Source organism: Acinonyx jubatus, chromosome B4, assembly GCF_027475565.1.
Source record: "Acinonyx jubatus isolate Ajub_Pintada_27869175 chromosome B4, VMU_Ajub_asm_v1.0, whole genome shotgun sequence".
NCBI lineage: Eukaryota > Metazoa > Chordata > Mammalia > Carnivora > Felidae > Acinonyx > Acinonyx jubatus.
In genome coordinates, this window is record NC_069387.1 from 88,845,278 (window position 1) to 88,865,851 (window position 20,574).

The window sequence follows — 20,574 nt, forward strand, 5'->3', positions numbered from 1 at the left end:
AGTCTAGGCCAAGATGGGTTCACTGTAAATTCTGTGAAATATTTAAAGAAAAATTAGTATCAGTTCTTCACAAACTCTTCCAAAAAATAGAAAAGGAAGGAACACTTCCCATCTCATTCTACAAGGCCAGTATTACCCTGATAGCAAAAATAGTCAAATATCACAAGAAAAGAAAACTACAGAACAGTATCTTTTATAAATACATACACAAACTTTTCCACAAAACCCTACTAAACCAAATACAGCAATATATGAAATATAATCAAGTGGGATTTATCTCAGGAATGCAAAATTGGTTTAACATTTAAGAAGCAGTTAATATAAAATACTACATTAATAGAATAAAGGACAAAAACCACATAATCGTCTCAATAGACACAGAAAAGCCATTTGACAGAAGTCCAACAATTTTTCATGATGAATAAACTCAGCATTCCTACACTCTAGGAATAGAAGGAAACTCCTTCAACCTGATAAATGGCCTTTATGAAAAAACCAAAGCTAACAACATAGTTAATGGTCAAAAGGTTGAATGCTTTCCTACACGACAAGGATGTTCACTCTCACCTCTTGTATTTCACATTGTACTTGCAGTTTTAGCCAGGGGTTAGACAAAAGGAAGGAAGGAAGGAAGGAAGGAAGGAAGGAAGGGAGGGAGGGAGGGAGGAAGGAAGGAAAGAGAAAGAAAGAAAGAAAGAAAGAAAGAAAGAAAGAAAGAAAGAAAGAAAGAAAGAAGGGAGGGAGGAAGGGAGGGAGAAAAGAAAAAGGGAGGGAGGGCAGGCAGGTATCCAAATTGGAAAGGAGTATGTAAAACTATCTGTGTTTGCAAATGGTATGATCTTGTATATCGAAAATCCTAAGGAATCCAGTAAACATAAAAAATAAACGAATAAAAAATTCATTAAAGTTGCAGGGTTCAAGATCAATATACAAAATCCTTTGTATTTCTGGAAGAGGTTTGAGGTCTCATTTCTTCCTTAAATGTTTGGTAGAATGTACCAGTGAACCCTTTCTGTTTTGGAAGGTTATTATTGATTCAACTTTTTAAATAGATACAAGCCTATTCAGATTATCTATTTCTCCTTGTGTGGATTTTGGTAGATTTTGTCTTTCAAGGAAGTGGTCTGTTTCAGCTAGGTTATCGAATTTGTGAGTACAGAATTGTTCATAAGATTCCTCTATTATCCTATTAATGTCCATGAGATTAGCAGTGATGGCTTCTCTTTTATTTCCAATATTAGAAATTTGTTATTCTGTGTTCTTAGTTAACCTGACTAGAGGTATATGAATCGTATTGGCATTTTCAAAGAATCAGCCATTGGTTTTATTGTGGTTTTTTTTTGTATGTTTATTTCGTGTCATCAGTTTCATTGGCTTCTGTTCTAATTTTTATTATTTCTCCCTGTCTCTCTGTCTCTCTGTCTCTCTATCTCTCTCTCCCTTTTTTCCTTGTACTGGATTTAATTTTCTCTTCCTTCTCTAATACAATCTTAATTTTCCAAAGTGGAAGCTTAGATTATTGATTTTAGTTTCTTCTTCTTTTCTGTATGCATTTAATGCTATAAATTTCCCTCTGCTGCTTTTGCTATATCTCACAAATTTTGAAAACTTGGACTTTCACTCTCATTTAATTAGAAATATTTTAAAATTTCTCTTGACACTTCTTCTTTGACCCATGTGTTATTTAATAGTGTGTTGTTTAATGTCCAGGTATTTGGGGTTTCTAGCTCTCTTTCTGGTATGGTTTCTAGTTTAGTTCCATTGTGGTCTAAACATGTACTTTGTGTGATTTATTTATTTTTTTAAATTTGTTAAGGTATACTCTGTGTCCCAGATCTTGGTGAATGTTCCATGTGAGCTTGAGAACATGTATTCTGCTGTTGCTGGACAAATGATTCTGTAATTGCTAACTAGATCCAGCTGATTGATGGTACTATTTAGTTGAACTATGTCCTTACTGATTTTCTGCCTGCTGAACTTATCAATTACTGATGGAGGGGTATTGAAGTTTCCAGCTATAATAGTGGATTTGTCTATTTTTCTCTTTGAAGTTCTATCAGTTTTTCCCTCATGTATTTTGTCTCTATGTTCTTAAAAGCATTAACATTAAAGATTGCTGTGTCTTTTTGAAGAATCAACCCCTTTATCATTATATAATGATATCCCATCTTTATCCCTGTTAATTTTGTTTGCTCTGAAGTCTGTCTGTCTGAAATGAATATAGCTATTCCAGATTTCTTTTGATTAGTGTTGTTATGGTATATCTTTCTCTCTTCCTTTATTTTTAATGCATCTGTGTCTTTATATTTAAAGCGGATTTCTCAGAAAAACAGTAGAAAAAATCAGTTAACAAAACTAAGAGCTGGTTTTGAAAATATAAACAAAATTGATAAATGTTTAGCTAGACAAATTTAAAAAGGAGAGAAGACTCAAATAAATAAAATCAGAAATGCAAAATGAGACATTACAATCAGCACAGAAATACAAAGGATAGTAAGAGATTACTACAAATAATTACTTGCTAGAAATTAGATAAACTAGTAGAAATGGACAAATTCCCAGAAATTTACAGCCTACTATACTGAATCATGAAGAAATAGAAAATTTGAATAGACCAATACAAGACAGTGAAACTAATAAAAAACTCTCAACATAACTATAGAGAACAAACAGATGGTTACCAAAGGCAAAGTGGGGGGCAGAGATGGGTGAAATGGGTGAAGGGAATTAAGAATACACTTATCTTGATGAGCACTGAGTCATTTATGGAATTGTTGAGTCACTATATTGTATACCTGAAATTAATGTAACACTGTGTTAACTACATTGAAATTAAAATTTTTTAAAAAGATAGTAAGTAGGGTACTTAAGTAGTATAAAAATACCACTAGAACAAAACAGCAATTATTACAAATACTAAATAAAAAGAGACAGCAAGCAAACAGACAAAACAGGCAAACCTTCCGACAAAAAAGCCCAAACCAGATGGATGGTTTCACTGATGAATTTTGCCAAATATTTAAAAGAGTTAATGCCTATTCTTCTCAAACTCTTCCAGAAAATTAAAGAGGAGAGAATGCTCTCAAACTCACTTTACAAGGCCAGCATTACCCTGTTACCAAAGCCAGATCAGGGCACTACAAAAAGGAAACTACAGGCCAATATCCTTGATGAGTACAGAGACAAAAATTCTCAACAAAATACTAGTAAACTAAATTCAAAAGGACACTAAGAGGATCACATACCATAATCAATTTACACTTGTTCCTGGCATGCAAGGATGTTTCAACATTGGCAAATCAATAAATATGACATACACATTAATAGAATATTAATAGACATTCACCATTCATACAGAATGGTGAAAGATTGAAAGCTTTCCCACTAAGATGAGGAATTAGACAAGGGTGCCCAATCTCACCATTCTTATTCAGCATAATGTTGGAATTAATTTTCAAAACAGTTAGGCAAGCAAAAGAAATAAAAGGCATCCAAATAAGAAAGGAAGAAATAAAATGATATCTGTTCACAGACAACATGATCTTATATATAGAAAACTCTAAAGACTCCACTAAAAAACTATTAGAACTAATAAATTCAGTAAAGTTGCAGGATACAAAATCAATATTCAACAATCAGTTGCTTTTCTATATACTAGCAATGAACTAACTATATGGAAAAGAAATGAAATAATTCCACTTACAATTGCATCAAAAATAATAAAATACTTAGGAATAAATTTAACCAGGAGGTGAAAGATCTGTACACTGAAAACTCTAAGACACTGCTAAAAGAAGTTGAAGAAGATACAAGTATATGGAAAGATATCCTATGCTCATGGATCAGAAGAATGTAATGTTAAAATGTCCCTACTACCCAAAGTGATCTGATTCAATGCAATACCTATGAAGATTCCAATGCCATTTTTCACAGAAATAGAAAAAACATTCCCCAAATTCATGTGGAACCACAAAAAATCCAAATAGGTGCAGAAATCCCTAGAAAGAAGAATAAAGCTGAGGTATCTCACTTCTTGATCTCAAAATATATTACAGAGCTATAGTAATCAAATAAATGTGGTACTGGCATAAAAACAGGCATATAGACAAATGGAACAGAAGAGCCCAGGTATAAACTCACACATTATACAGTCAACTAATATTTGACAAGGATGTCAAGCATGCACAATAGGGAAGGGATAGTCATTTCAATAGATGGTGCTAGGAAAACTAGATATTCACATGCAAAATGATGATACTGGGCGTCTATCTTACACCACTCGCAAAAATTAACTGGAACTAGATCTAAGTCTTAAATGTAAAACCTGAAACTATAAAAATGTAAGGCCTGACACTGTAAAATGACTAGAAGAAGAAATAGAGAATAAGCTTCTTGACATGGGTCTTGGCAGTTTTGGATAGGACACCACAATGGCATGCAACAAAAGCAAAAATAAACTGATAGAACTACATTAAACTAAAAATCTTCTGCACAGCAAAAGAAACAATCAGCAAAAACTAAAGGCAACCTACAGAATGGGGGAAAAATATTTGCAAACCATATGTCTGATCAGGGGTCAATATCCAAAATATATAAGGAACTCCTATAACTCAATAGCCAAATAACAAACAATTGAATTTAAAAATGGACAAAGAACCTGATAGATATTTTTCTAAAGAAGACATACTGATGGCCAAAGGTATGTGAAAAGATGCTCAACATCACTAATCATCAGGGAAATAAAAATCAAAACCGCAATGAGATATTAACTCATTCTAACTCCATTAGAATGGCTGTGATTAAAAAAACAAGAGGCAAGTGTTGATGAGTATGTGGAGAAAATGGAATGCTAGTGCACTGTTGGTGGGAATGTAAGATGGTGCAGCTACTATGGAAAACACCATGGAGGTTCCTCAAAAAATTAAAAACAGAACTACCATATGTTCCAGCAATCCCACTTCTGGGTACATATCCAAAGGAGATGAGCTATCCATACTCCCATGTTCATTGGAGGACTATTCATAATAGTCCAGAATATGGGAGCAACCTAAGTGTCTGTTGATGGATACATGGATAAAGAGGATTGTGGTGTGTGTGTGTGTGTGTGTGTGTACATACATCTATATATATATATATAGATCTCTCTCTATATATAAATTATATATATAGATCTATATATATATAAATTATATATATATAATTTATATATATAAATTTTTATACATTTTTATATATATAAATTTTTATACATTTTTATAGTTTCAGGTTTTACATTTAAGACTTAGATCTAGTTCAAGTTAATTTTTGCGAGTGGTGTAAGATAGACGACCAGTATCATCATTTTGTATATATATATACATCTATATATATATAAATTATTATTATTATTGTTTATCCATGAGGAAGAAGGAAATTCTGCTATTATAACAACATGGATAAACCATGTTCATCATGGTTGAACATTATCCTAAATGAAATTAGCCAGAGGGAAGAAAAATACTGTGTGATTTCACTTAGATGTGGAATCTAAAAATAAAAGTTGAACTCATAGAAAGTAGAATGGTGGTTACCAAGGGCTAGGAGGTGGGGGAGATGGGGAGATGCTGGTCAAAAGGTATTAGCCTTCAGTTAAAGATGAGTAAGCTCTGAGGATCTATGTACAATATGGTGACTATTACACAGGTAATAATACTGTGTTTGTATTTGAAATTTCCTAAGAGAGTAGGCCTTAAGTGCTCTTAACACACACACACACACACACACACACACACACACACACACACACACAGACAAGATAACTGCAAGGTGATGGATGTGTTAATTAACCTGCTGTGGTCATTTCACAAAGTATATGTATGTCAAATCATCACACTTACACTTTGAATAAATACAATTTGTCAGAAATAGATTTGTGTCTACTGGTGTTAATAGTGATAGCTCAGAAATTTCTTGTTAGTACTCATTTATGGTGTTACTGAACTTACTGGTTTAGTAAATCATTATTTTTAAAAAAGGATGATACAGAAAATGTATTTCAATGGGAATTTCTCTTAGCTCTTCACTTGCATATAATTCTGCTTTAAAAATAATTTCGATTTAGACAAAACTTCAAGAATTATAAAAATTTAGTCTGATTTTCATGAGTTTAGAAAAATAAACCTCATTTATTGACCAGGAGAAAAAATATGGGCAAAGGATCTGAATAGACATTTCTTCAAAAAAGATATACAAATGGGCAATATGCATTTTTTAAAAAATGCAAAACATTAGCCATTTGGAAAATGCAAGTGAAACCACAATAAGAAACCACTTTCCACTGAATAGGATGGTTATAATAAAAAAGACAATAACAAATGTTGGCAAGGATGTAGAAAAATCGAAACCCTCATGCATTGCTGGAGGGAATGTAAAATGGTACAGCCTCTTTGGAAAATAGTTTGGCAGTTCTTCAAACATTCAACATAGAGCAAGCATATGACCCTGCTGGCTTTATCACTCCTAGGATAAAACTAAGAGAAATGAAAACATATGTTCACATAAAAATTTGTACACAAATATTCACAGTAGCATTGTTCATGATAGCCCAAAGATGGAAACAATCCAAATGTCCATCAACTAATAAGTAGATAAATAAAACGTGATATATTTATTTAATGGAATATTACTTAGCCAGAAAAACAAATGAAATACTGAAGCATGCTACAATCTGATGAACCTTGGAAACATTATCTTATATAAGAAAGTCAGCAATAAAAGAGGACATCTTACATGATTCCATTGATATGAAATGTCCAGAAGAGAAAAATCTATAGAGACAGAAAATAAAATAGTGGTTTCTTAGGGCTGGACTCTCTGAGGGGAAATAGGAAGTGACTGCTAATGGAAATATATATTGGAAATATATATATATATATGTGTGTGTGTGTGTGTGTGTGTGTATAATATATGTGTGTGTGTGTGTTTTATATATATATATATATATATATATATATATATATATATATATATATTTGCTTTTTTTCTCACTTGTACCTTTACAGATTCGTTGAAATAATTGGAAATTTTGGGAATTCGTGTTTCAAATTATTAGTAATTTTTTTCTTATAAAATTCCTCATCCATTTATAAAATCCTTTTTATATGTTACATTATACTTCAAACCATATTATCAACAATTATGTAGATTTAACATTGAAATAACTTTTATAAGTTTTGTTTATCATAACTATTTATTAGATAGTAAGTCATCCCCTACCTTGAGCTTTCTTTTTCTTTTTTTCTTTTTTTTTTAAAGAACAGAATGTTTAGAACATCCCAGAATAGGAATGGTATACTTTCTGACTGTTTCCTGGTCTTATTATGAACATTTTAAAGGCTTTTGCTGTAATTGCCAAATTGCTTTCTAGAAAAGTTGTGCTTATGTAATTTCCACGTGGATTTGTAGGTGTTTCTATTTCCCCGCCCTATTTCTTCAATACTGAATATTTTCATCCTATTTAGTACCTGATAATGTATGTCATATTTGAAACCTAATATCTCATTAATGTTTTAATTTACATTCCTTATTAATGAGTTTAAATTTTTAAATATAATTATTGAACATTTTTCCTTTTATGTATTGCCAGATTATGTAATTTATGTATTTTTCTATTGGTATATTTATATATATATTTTGTGGCTGTGTAAATTCTCTTTGTATATGAAGGATGTCATCATCTATGTTACAAATAATTTACCCAGTTGATATTTTAATAGGTTTATTTATGCTGTTTTCTGGTTGGTACCAGAACAGTTGTTGGGAATTCATTAGTGAGATGGTTAAGAGCATGCACTCTAGATTCAAATCCCAGTTTAGCCACTTGTTCACTGTGTACAATCTTGGGAAATGGCTGAATTTCTCTTAACTGCTAAAACTGATACAAAACAATAGTGCTAACTTGAGGGGATTGTTGAGAGGATTCAGTGAATTAAAAGGCTTAGCATAATACCTGTCATAATTTATTAACATTCAATTATTTCTGGCTGTTACTATTTGTGTTCTTTTTAACAGATTAGCTGAACAGAGATAAAGAGAATGGTGTGGAATGAATGAGTGTATGAGTTATATTTGTTGCTCTATCTGGCTTCTGACAATTAACCTTCCCCAAGGTGAAAGTTTGCTGAAGACCATTTTACAATGTAGCATTTGGGTCCTGCTTATCAGAACTGCTGCCAGTGGTCATGTCCTGGGCATGTACCCTCCCTTTTATTAGGTAGCATATTTGATAGGCAATCTCATTCTTATTTTGTTTCAACAACTTGAGTATTTGTTGGGTACTCATTATGTAGGTTTTCAATTAAGTGTACTTTTCAAATAAATAAAGCTCAGCAAAAATAGAGTACTGTTTTCAGATACAGCATACTTCATTAAGTCTGTTTTTCCTACTTCCATAATAATGGCAGTTGTACAGGTAAAAGATGTACCAAGTGAACAAAAGCGTGTTTCTACCTCTGAATATGCCATGGAGACTTTAGTTCTTTTTAGATTGTGACATTTTTCTCTCCCAAATGCTAGGAGGAATAGGAATGTGAGCTTTCCATAGGGATATCTTCATTGTGTTGTTTCTTTTTATATCAGTTTTGTGTATCTGTATACTCTGTGTTTAAATAAAGTAGTTCTCTCTATGGTCACCGGTGCAACCTTTGTACATATGCTACCCATTATATTCAAGTCTCCTTAAAACCCTGCGTGTACAAACAAATGCAAACTTTGTACTCTTTCACCTTTGAAAAATTTGTAACGATCATCATATCTACTTGATCATGAGAATGGAAGATGCTTAAATTCTCACAAACTTCCCTTTATAAGCTGCTTTTAGTTTAAAGATATTCAATCACACATGCCTTTTAGAAAGGCAAAAACAAAAGTGCTTATTTATGGAAGGGAAGAAAGAATCATTGTTGTATTGGTACTCTGTAATTTATTGATGAAACCTTTATAAACTAGATTATTTATAATGTATGTTTATATATTTATATTTAATGTATACTAAAAATATGTTATACACACACATATATAAAATGAAGGATGTGATTTGTCATGACTTGGTTTTATAAGAGTAGAATGTTACCACTTAAAAAACAAACATTAAGGATCATGTGGTCTAATGCTCTTAGTTTACAAATAATACAAGCTCAGAAAGGCAGCACATGGATTACCCAAGGTTTCATGTGCAGGAACCTAGTCAAGTATTCAGGGCTATTTACTGATACCATTACTATAGTCATATTTTCATTCAACTCAATAAAATTATTTAATTTTATCTTTTCCCTGAAGTATATTATGTATATTCCTGTCTCAAAGCCCCAGTAGAGGGATAAGTGATTATTTTGCCTTTCATTGTGCCTGTTGTGAGCTTTGAAATTGTGTGCCATGTTCAAAGGTTTCCAAATAGCCAAGATCATCATAATTAACGGACAGGCTTAATAGTTAGGCCTGAAAATGATGTTTCCAATGGATGTGCCTTTTCATGAAACAACATATTAGAATTGTAGCTTGCTCTATCTTATTGGATTGATCATGGTAGCCCTGGATAATACTAATTTTCTTTCCCCACTCCTTGTGAGGTATTCAGTGCTATTTTTGGTAAGTAGCCCTTGATAGTTTTCCGTTTATTAACAATGCCTCTTTAAACTGCTAAAATGCTTTCTTTCGTATCCAATCAAGGCACGGTTGTTCAAATATTAGATGGTTCGTTCTTTCCCTCCCTCCCTCCTTTTCTCTCTTTCTCTCTCTCTGTCTCTCTTTCTTCATTGAAACACTATTTCAACACTTGTTATAATGGGTTGGATACTGAGTATATATGATGCAGCATAGATTCAGGCCCTGCCTTAATTGAGTGAATTTTTTTGGAGCATTTTTTTTTTTTTTGCAGATGTTTTTCAGCTTTATTGTGGTATGATTGACAAAATGCTAAAATATTTAAAGTATACATTGTTGTGATTTGACATATGTATATACATTGTGAAAATATTTCCCATATTGAGTTAATTAGCATATTCACTCACCTCACATATTTACCTTTTTTTTTTTTTTGGTGAGAATATTTATTTCTGCTGTTTTAGCAAATTCAATTATAAAATAAGTATTAACAACTGTGTTGATACAAACATGTTATATATTAGATCCTCAGACCTTATTCATCTTATAGCTTGAATGAGTTTTTAAAATAAGATTACACAGAAGAGGTATGAGGTTTTGGAACTGGCAAATCTGATCATGTCACCCCTTTGTCCAGAGTTTTTCAAGGGCTTCCCATTGGCTACAGGATGAAATTTCTCTCCCATGGCATATAAGGGGTTTCACGGCCTGGACCCTTCATGTCCCGGGCAAACTCACTTAGTATAAGTGGTCAAGGAAGGCCTCTGGCTTTAAGCTGAAACCTGGAGGATGAGTAGGAGACAGCTGGACAGGCAGGGGATGTGGTGGGGTGAGAATAGTCTCAAGCACTGGAATGAGACTAAGTGCAAGTCTTGAAGCATGAGAGAACAGAGCAAAACCCCTGTTAGCTTTTTTACCCTGGATTTCTCACCTGAACCATAGGCCACAGAAAATGATTTGAGTATCAGTTGTCTCAGTTTTCCCAAGGATGATACATACCAAGTATTATTCTAGATGCTCAGGAGAAAAGTTAGTTACATCCACTGGATGCCTTAGGTTAGGTCTTACATCAGGACTTTCAAGCTTAATTCTCTGGGCACTCTGGTTGAGAAAGGCCGTGAGTGTGGAAGATCACCGTTGATGGGTCATGGATCCATAGGGCTCTCCTCCGAGTTGCAGATGACATCACGATCTCATTTCACCTCCAGAGTGCTTGGTCATCCCAGAAGTTCTGTGACAGGTGCCTGATGGTCATAAGCGTTAGTTATGTTTTTGCAAGCTCAAGTGCTTGAAGCGATAGCCATACCCGCCCCCCTGCCCCCCCACCCTTCACTGGTTTTCCTGTGCTTGACCTTGTAGGACTAACAAGCCTCTTGCCACTACATTTCAGCCTTGCATACACAGGTTGCCTGAATACATTGTGTAGGTCACACTATTTCTACTGGCACTGGAGCTAGAGAATTTGGGTCTGAAGGATGAGAAATGTCCCTACACCCATGAAACAGAATTCCCTGCTTATTGGCAGCAGTGTCCTTCCAAGTCCTGCCTGTATTCAGAGGGGAGAATGTCTGGGACCGTTAAATACCGAAGCATTGGCAAAAAAGCTCCCTATCCAGTGACCAATTCAGCCCCTGTAGATAACACTTCTTAGAATAGACACTGGTATCTAGACCCGCCTGTCAGGACGGCACCATGGACGAATGCCGCAGCGTATGGCCTAATAAAACCATCCAGAGACGAGATGAGTGTTCAGCAAAATTTGTGTGAGCTCTTTCTGTATCGAGTCCCTTTTCCTCTCTGATACCTGTCTATATGTTGTGCAGCTGTTGGCTGTCCCTCTGCTACCTACCTATAATTGATCTTCTGAATCACCTAAATCTGTTATCAGTTATTTTTCTGCAATGTAAATCTGATCATGGTACTCCTATGCCCAGAGCTTTTCAATGGCTTCCCACTGGCTATAGGATGAAATCCCTCCCCCTTTGTACGGCAAGGAGAGGCTGTCATGACCTAGATCCTGTTCTCTGTTTAATTCTTCCTCCCCCCACCTCCACCCCTAGCATTTTATAGTTTGTAAGATCTAAACTAACTCCCCCACCCCCCCACCTCCTCAAACAGAATTGTGCTGTTATAGCTCTTTCTGTGCCTTTGCACACACAGTCCACACCCTTGGAATATACTTTTTTTTTTTTTTCTGTTAAGATATATGGAGGCTCTTTCTACTAGACTTATGCGCCCCCTGCCAAACAATTATACTATGGTAACTTTCCAGTCTCCATTCTCTTTATAAGGTTTTGAGAGCAAGTCTGTATCTTTTCATTTTGTTTTAGCCTCAGCCTCTAGTAGAGTGTCACATCCACTCACTAAATATTTACTGCCTTGTAAGGGAACAGTAGAAACAGTGGTAAACAGGCAAGGCTCCTGCTCTTAAGGAATTTATTTATATTCTAATGTGTGTGTGTGGCACTAAATAAGTAAGCAAACATGATGACCCCTCATAAGAGGTGAAGAGGAAATAGAAAGGATCAGATAGTAGGGGAGGGTGGTCGTGGTAGTAGAGGGAAGCACTAATTTAGAAAGAGGGTTTGGGGGAAAGTCTCACTGAGAAGGCGGTATCTGAGCTAAGGTCTGAAGTATGACCATCCTAACAGAGAGTTTGGGGCAGTGTTGAAAGCAGAGGAGAGAGCAAATGCAACGCACCCTGAGATGGCAAAGAACTTAACATGTTAAAGGAACAGAGAGAACACTAGTGTGGGTGGAGTGCAAAGGGAGAGTGTGGTTCGAGATGTGTTTAGGGCGATAGGTAGGAGGCTGACCATGGAGGCTCTTGTCTACTTCAGGTATTCTTGAGTTGAATGTGTCATCTAACTATGCATATGTCGGTTGTCCTCATCCTCCAGCACGGCGTGAGGCTCTGCTTCTCCCCAGCTGTGTTCCCACTGAACCTCATAGCACAGCAATAAGAACAAGAGGGTCATACATTTCTCCAGTTTTCTCGGTGGAATTGCACCAGATTTGGAAACATTAAGGGAATCAACTTGTTTTCAGTGTTTGGTCTTCTAAGCAGGCCTTTGACAGGAGCCATGTCATAATGAATTCAGGATGATGTGAATGACGATGGCAGAGGAACTAGACTAAGTACACTTCGTGGAGCTCTCTAGGTAATAGCCAGGACAGAGCTCCTTTCTTTTGCCCCTGGCCTTCGTCTCCATCTGAAGCAGTGACCTAAAAAATGAAAGAAAAGCTCCCAAGTTCAGTGATGAGTTCACTCCCTACACCAGCAGAAAGTTAGTGCAGAACCCAGTGCAAAGACCACAAGTGAACTCTAGAAATTTAACTACCTTTTTTTCCAAGATGGTAATTGGAGATATATATATATATATATATATATATATATATATATATATGAGCACTGAAGGATGTAACTGCTGATTGAAGAATCTAAAAGGCTTCAAAATAACAGGGAAGTGGACTACACATTCTTCTTCCAGCTGCTGCTGTTCACAACACATTGACAGTTAAAATACATCACACATTCTCTTGTCCTTTCAATGTAAACATTTACTGTTTTAAGTGGACTATAGAATCAAACCGAAATAGAAGGATGAAGACTGATATCTCAGAGGTGAAACTAAACACTGGACTAAATTAAAGAAAAGTAATTTGCAATCCAACTCATAGTTACATATCGTACGTTACTCTGTGTTCTGGGGAAAGATTAGACAGAGGCTTTCGTTGCTTGCTTTGCTTTTACAACCTGTTACCAGAAGGGAATTCCGTACAGAACAGACAAAATTTTGAATTAGGATTAAATTCGGAAAAAAAAAAAAATGGAACATGTTGTGAAGGAAGGATAGCCTTCTTGATGTTGATTTCCTACCATGCCTCAGCATTGTTTGAAGTCAAGAAACAATACCATCTCCAGTTTGTGTTGTTGTTGATCTCCCCAGGAAAAATGTGACCTCCTTCCTTCTCTTTACATTGGCATCTGGCCCATGCCTCTACCTTCAACTCTTATAACTTCTTTCAAATTGTATTAACTTTGAAGTCTAAGAGCCTTCAAAATGACCCACGTTTGAATCCCGGGCCAACTCGATCTTTTTTTATTTTAATATGGATACGAAATGTTGCTTAAAACCCCAGTAGTGAAAAGTATGGCATCCTATAGAATGTCACACCATATAAAAAAATTCTGGTGTCCTTCCTTGAGGTTAGTGTTACCCTGAAAGGGAAAAATTACGAATGAATATAGGTTCACGTTGGTCCAATTTCCTGTTTTGCTTTAAATTTTCCTGTACAACACATAAATTTATCAAACTCCTCTCCTGGTGACAATACTTCATTAGATTACTTTAGTGAGTATTGAGGAGATTTTAATCTTATGAGTCATAAAATTCTTTTATTCCCCAGAGAATTTCCTGTGTCTGCCTGGAATTTCGTGTCTTTGTAGTTTTAGCTGGACTCCTTGAAGCAGTTACTCTCTAAATGACTGTGCTCTTGAGGTCTGTGTGTAATACCTGGGGAGCCGGGTCACAGATTGACTCCTGCTTTTCAAGAAAATTGAAAAATTAATCCCTTTCACTGCCTTAGTCTTAGTAACTGTATTCAGACATTTTCTTAAACTTTTTAACCTCTTCCTCTCGTGATGGAGATGTTTTTACTTGCTGCTCCTGCAGTTCCCAGCATTAATCTTTATGTGCCCACTTGGGCCTGCTTTTGTCTGTTTCTGTGAATACATCCCGGTGACTTGATGTTGTTGGGTTGCTCGCCTGTCCCATCAGGTTTTCATCACTCACTTGGTGTAAAGGAAAAGGAGATAGAGTTACAAATATATTGGACCATTTAGTAATTGATGAGACATGCCTTTGGGTATTCTTTTTTTTTCTTTTCTCTTTCCTTTTCTTTCTTTCTTTCTTTCTTTCTTTCTTTCTTTCTTTCTTTCTTTCTTTCTTTCTTCTTTTATAAGCTCTTTTTGAAGAAGGTGAAAGTCAGGTTATAGTGAGGCAGAACCCTGTGTGTTCTCATCTGAAGGGTCCAGGGAAGTAAAGATGATACTTTTTGACATTTGAGTTTCAGAAATTCTTGGTGATTATTGCGAGCACACACTTCGCTAATGTGAGCAGCGTCATCTGCGTGTGCACGTCTCTGTGTGTTTTAAAAGATAATGCCGAGCAGTGTTCTGATAATAAATGGCAGCTGAGCATGCACAGAGACAACTGACGTCTAAGTCTGGATATGCTGTTTGGCAAGATTCATCTATCATGGGACAAATGAAAAATGTAAGGCTAGTAGAACATTGACACTAACAAATTATTCAGAAGTTGATTACTAGGAAATCTTTTACTAGACTTCAATATGTTTGGTGCCTTTAAGGACAAATCTAGAGTTTTATCCAAAAAGCTAGGTACTTGTATAATACTTCTTTCATGGCTACTTTCTCATTTTTCAGCACAAGGCTTTTTCAAAAATTTGAAGTCAGTAAAAGAAGGGATTCTATTTATAAAGCATAAAAGCATATATGTACCAGGTTAGTGTTTTACTTGGTTGATTAGTATATGATTTATTTTTAGAGTAGAGAAAAAATCAATGCAATAATTACTTGCTATTTATATATACATACAGAAGATATAAGTCCTTGGAATGTAGCACACATTATCATTGCATAATCTATATCCATATGCTGTTTATAACAAGCTGAAATGTTAGACCCATGAGAAAAGAACCAGATTCTGGCACAGGACTGTTTTGTGGTAAAGAAAGAGGAATGGATTCCAAAATAATATATATATATATATATATATATATATATTTTTTTTTTTTTTTTTTTTTTTTTTTTTTTAAAGCTTGATGGTTCCATAGTAAAACAAGAGAGCTGACATGGGGTTTGGAGATATATACGTTAGCATAAGCTGATACTGAAAGCAGTTAATTCCCTTCTTCGTCTGTGTGCTCCTCCAGCTCTTCTGATCCTGACTTAGGTAAATGCACTGGCTCACCTACATAACAGGTGGAGAAGGAAAAAAGATGTCTGGCATTGTAACCTCTCCCCAGCCTCTTCCCTCATCCGCTGATGCGGTCCTTCCTTAACAGTCGTTTTTCCTAACAGAAGCAGCTCTGTGTTAGCCAGTGACACAGTGGTTGGAGTCTGTTGCCTTAGTGGCTGTAAGCATGTCGCTAATGATGCTAGGGCCACACGCTTGATTGCCAGTGTGAGTATTTCGATACAGTCAGAAGGCCTTTGTCCAGACATCTATTGTTCCCCACACCCTTTCTTATATAAATTTGAGATGAGGAGATGTGTGAATATGGAAATGACCCATTAAAAATATGTTCTGAACTCATTAGAATGGCTACTATTAAGAAACAAAAAACAAAATAAGGAGTGTTGGAAAGGATGTGGAGAAATCGGCAACTACTAGTAAGAATGTAAAACGGTGCAGCTGGTAATGGAAAACTGTACAGCAATTCATAGCAACTCCACGTTTAGGTATGAACTCAAACGAATTGAAAGGGACTTGAACAGGTATATTTGTACACCAGTGTTCACAGCAGCATTATTCACAGTAGCCAAAAGATAGAAACGGCTGAAACACCCGCTGAAAGATGAGTGGGTAAACAGACTAAGCTATATACCTAAAATGGAGTGTTATTCAGCCTTAAAAACAGGTGAAATTCTGATACATGCCACAACACTGATGAATCTTGAAAACATTATGCTAAGTGAAATAAGCCAGGCACAAAAGGACAAATATTATACGATTCCGTTTATATGAGGTACCTAGAGTAGTTAAATTCATAAAGACCTAGAGTCCTGGAGACAGAAAGTAGAACGGCAGTTACTAGGGATCGGGGCAGAGGGGGTTTGCCGGGGGGAGGTACTGTTTAATTGGGTACAAAGTTTCAGTTTGGGAAGATAAAAAAATTCTGGGAGATGGTTAGTGGTGATGGTTGCCCGACAGATAATGTTATTTATCTTCACTATTATTGAATAGTTTTTATTTTTAAAAGTACTCTCTAAGAGTTTTTTCAAACCATCGTAATTAGATGTACTTAATGCCACTGAACTGTATACTTACAAATGATTAAAATGATAAATTTTATATTATGCATATTTTACTACTATATATACATATATATGAAAAACAAGAAAAAACATATGCCTGTGTGTCTATCTACTCTGTTCTTAATGCTCCCCGATACCACTTCACTTCTGATACCAGACATGTGGGTTTTCCACGTATGAAGCAATTCTGCACCCCCTGGGTATCTTACTATTTGACTCAATTCTAACATTGTCTACCTGGAGTTAATATCACATCCCGCATGTTGGTTAAGGGGTCAGTCCCACAAGACTCCCCCAGCCCCCACCTCCTCTTCAGATGCCAATTACAAGGCCAAGTTGTTGTTACCTGTGCTTTTGATGGACCTATAGCTATAAGTTGAAGGTTCCTCTAACCTCCTCCTCAGGTTTCATTAATTTGTTAGAGCGGCTCACAGAACTCAGGAAGAAGTTTTCTTACTAGATGCCCATTTTGTCGTAAAGGAATGTAACTCAAGAACAGCCGGGTGGAAGAGATGCGCAGGGTGTTTATGTGGGAAGCTCGTGCAAAGCTTCTATGACCTCTCTGGGAGCGTGACTCTCTCAGCACTTCCTCATGTTGATCAACCTGCAAGACTTAACCCAATCTACAGAGCCTTCCCCTCCCAGGAATGTTGGGAGTTTCAACTGTCTAATCACAAGGTTGGTTCTTGTGGCAACCAGCCCCCATCCTTATGTCACCTAGGGGCTTTCCAAAAGTCATCTCATTAACATAGACTCAGGTGTGGTTGACAGGGGCTTGTTATGAATAACAAAAGACACGTTTGTCACTGTAATCACTTAGGAAATTCCAAGATTTTTAGGAGTCTGTGCCAAGAGGGGGCAAAGACCAAACACTGCATATATTTCTTATGACAAGTAGAATTACCAGTCTACCACCTAATCTTCAAACCTGGATCCCTTACAGCAAAACAATCATAAAAGTCAAAAGGTACTGACATATTACTAAGATCTCATTTAATCGTTAAGAATAATGTAGGTCAGGGACTCCTGGGTGGCTCAGTCGGTTAAGCATCATGATCTCAGGGTTCAGTTCTTGAGATGGAACGCCATGCCCCACGTAAGCCCAGAGCTTGCTTGGGATTCTCTCTCCCTCTTTCTCTGCCCCTCCCCTGCTTGTGCTCTCTCTCTTTCTCAAAATAAATCAATAAATTAAAAAAAAAAAGAATAAATGTGTGTCCCAGGGAGAGACCACTTAGGCTTGCATTGTTTCCAGCGGGATCCTGTCAGGAACAGGAGTGAAGACAAAATATGTATTGCTTATAAATCACAATATCACCGTATATAAATATATATTATCTAATGTTATTTATCTTCACTATTATTGAATAGTTTTTATTTTTAAAAGTACTCTCTAAGAGTTTTTTCAAACCATCGTAATTAGAGATTAAAGATGAGGAAGTTAGACTGAGCTACAACCGGCAAGATGAAAAGATATGTGTTCCTTCCCTACCTTCCCAAATCCTAATTAAAATAACCAAAGTAATGTGAAAGGACTTCCTAAACTTTGAGAATTCCTGCCAGATAAGGTAGATGAGGATGTGATTAATGGATGATACCAGGGGAAGATTTGTCATTCTCCCTTATGAGAAAGTGGTATGGTTGTAAGTTAGAGGCGATCCCGTCCGAACCTAAATAATACTTCTGAACTGGAGAGTTGTGAGAACTTAAAGGCCAGGGTAGTGCTCACAACAGGTGGGGAACCTTCCATTTTGGAAATCCTTCACTACTATGGAGCAATTAAATTCAAAAGCAGTTGAATGCGTTAGGTCTAAAGGCAACTGTCATTGTACGATATAGGTAAGAATTAGAACCTATCCTTGCTGGACCAGGCAGTAACCAGCATTCAGATGGCCACCAGTCACAGTCCCTTCATATACTTGGGTAGGAGGACCGGCCACAGAGTAAATTCCATGTGGGAAAAATGGTCCCTGGTCCCTGGCATAAAAGATTGGCCAAAGTCAGCGAAAAGTATAGAAAGATAGATGTCCGCAAGGAGGACAACCTGTAACACCTGCCCCCTCCTGTTTCCTCAATGTACTGGATCACTGACCTGGTCGTACAAAGATGAATGAGGTCTTCAGCTCTCTGTGTAAGAGGAGACTCGTAACAGCACTTAGGTGGACATTGAAAGGATTGAAGAGGAATATATGTTCATGATGGTTTGGGGCCGATAGCAGGCCAAAGTGCACTTCTTTCATTTGGTGTGGGAAGCAGAAAATGAATAAGCGTGGAACTACAAAATATTTGGCAGTGTGAGCAAATGAAAATAACAAAGCTCTGGGGAAAAGCATACATGTTAAAAAATATTTTTATTGAAAAAATATTTGCGCTCTCAGTGAGAGATAAAAAAAGTCTTTATAAAAGAGATGAAAGATGAAATGTCATCACAGACCGAGATGTAACACAGCTGGTAGAACGAAGAAAATCCTGCAAGGAAACTAACCATGTTGTAGCTGAATTGAAAACTTCATTAGAAGCAGTGAAGAAGCAAATTGAATCTCTTAAATATATGCATAGTAATCTGGAGAGCCACCTGACAAACTATTTTGTAATGCTGAGGAAAAAGAAAAAATAATTGAAGAGTTTCGGTCCTAAGATGACAGACATAGATGACAGAAAACAGTGATGCAACAGAGCAAGTGATTTTCCTCAGGAAGAGAGTGGAAAAGACAAAACAGCAAAGAAAAGAACGGTAAGAGGTATATTAAGAAAGATAGGAACTGCATGTTTCAAAGACCACATTTACTGTGTTCCTGCTAGAATTGGTGAAACAATACCAGCATCTAGACATCCAGCATTCAGGTAAAACAAAAAGGAGTACTCACGAAAATATATTCTAAGCATCTAAACAGAGAAAGGAAGTCTCTGAAGGAACAACAATCAGTTCTGTCCCAGACATCATCTCAGCCTTGTCCATCAAAAGACAGATGGGGACCCCTGGGTGGCTCAGTCGGTTTGAGCATCCACCTTCCGCTCGGGTCATGGTCTCCCAGTTTGTGAGTTCGAGCCCCACATCGGGCTCTGTGCTGACAGCTCAGAACCTGGAGCCTGCTTTGGATTCTCTCTCTCTCTCTCTCTCTCTCTCTCTCTCTCTCCCTCCCTCCCTCCCCTGCTCATGCTCTGCCTCTCTCTATTTGTCAAAAATAAATAAATGTTAAAAAAAAAAAAAAGACAGATGGGCTGCCTGGGTGACTGAGTCAGTTGAGTGTCTGAATTTGGCTCAGGTCATGATCTCACATTTTGTCAGTTGAAGCCCTGCATCAGGCTTGCTGCTGTCAGTGCAGAGCCTGCTTCAGGTCTTCTGTTCCCCCCCTCTCTCTGCACTTCCCCGACTCACACACACACACACACACACACACACACACACACACACACCCCAACCCCCCCCCCCCGCCCCCGCCTCCACCTCACAAAAATAATAAACATTTTTCTTTTTAAAAAAGACAATGAAACCATTTGGCTTTAGAGCTGTGAGAAGACTGGGACTCAAATTCTATAGCCGGTCAACTGCCATTCTCTATGAAAGAAGCAGGAAGATCTTCTCAATGCATGATGATTTGGGAAGCATATTGTTCACACAGTTAATACTTAGTGAAGTATTCCAAGCTGCTGAGAAATGAACCAAAATAGAGAACTTGATTATGGGGAAAGTATAGTATATAAGGACTATTTGTGAGCATGAAACAATAAACATAGGATTAAGTTTAAAATCACTGTTTCAAAGATGGTATCACCACAAAATGCGAAGTCAAAATGATTTTTGAAAGGACAGTTATACCAAGTAAAAAATGGATACTTTCACCAATAGCAACTTGGGCCAAAAGTCCCAGTTT

At 36.4% G+C, this 20,574-nt stretch overlaps 1 protein-coding gene and 1 long non-coding RNA gene across 4 annotated transcripts in view; both read left to right on the plus strand.

The window, feature by feature from the left end:
* Positions 1–20,574, plus strand: part of MSRB3 (methionine sulfoxide reductase B3) — a 172,293-nt gene that overhangs the window by 114,985 nt on the left and 36,734 nt on the right. The gene's annotated exons all lie outside the window — the stretch shown is intronic.
* Positions 11,013–20,142, plus strand: LOC128316422 (uncharacterized). The gene is made up of 2 exons (XR_008300312.1): positions 11,013–16,603; positions 16,684–20,142. It is a non-coding gene; the product is annotated as an uncharacterized LOC128316422 (long non-coding RNA).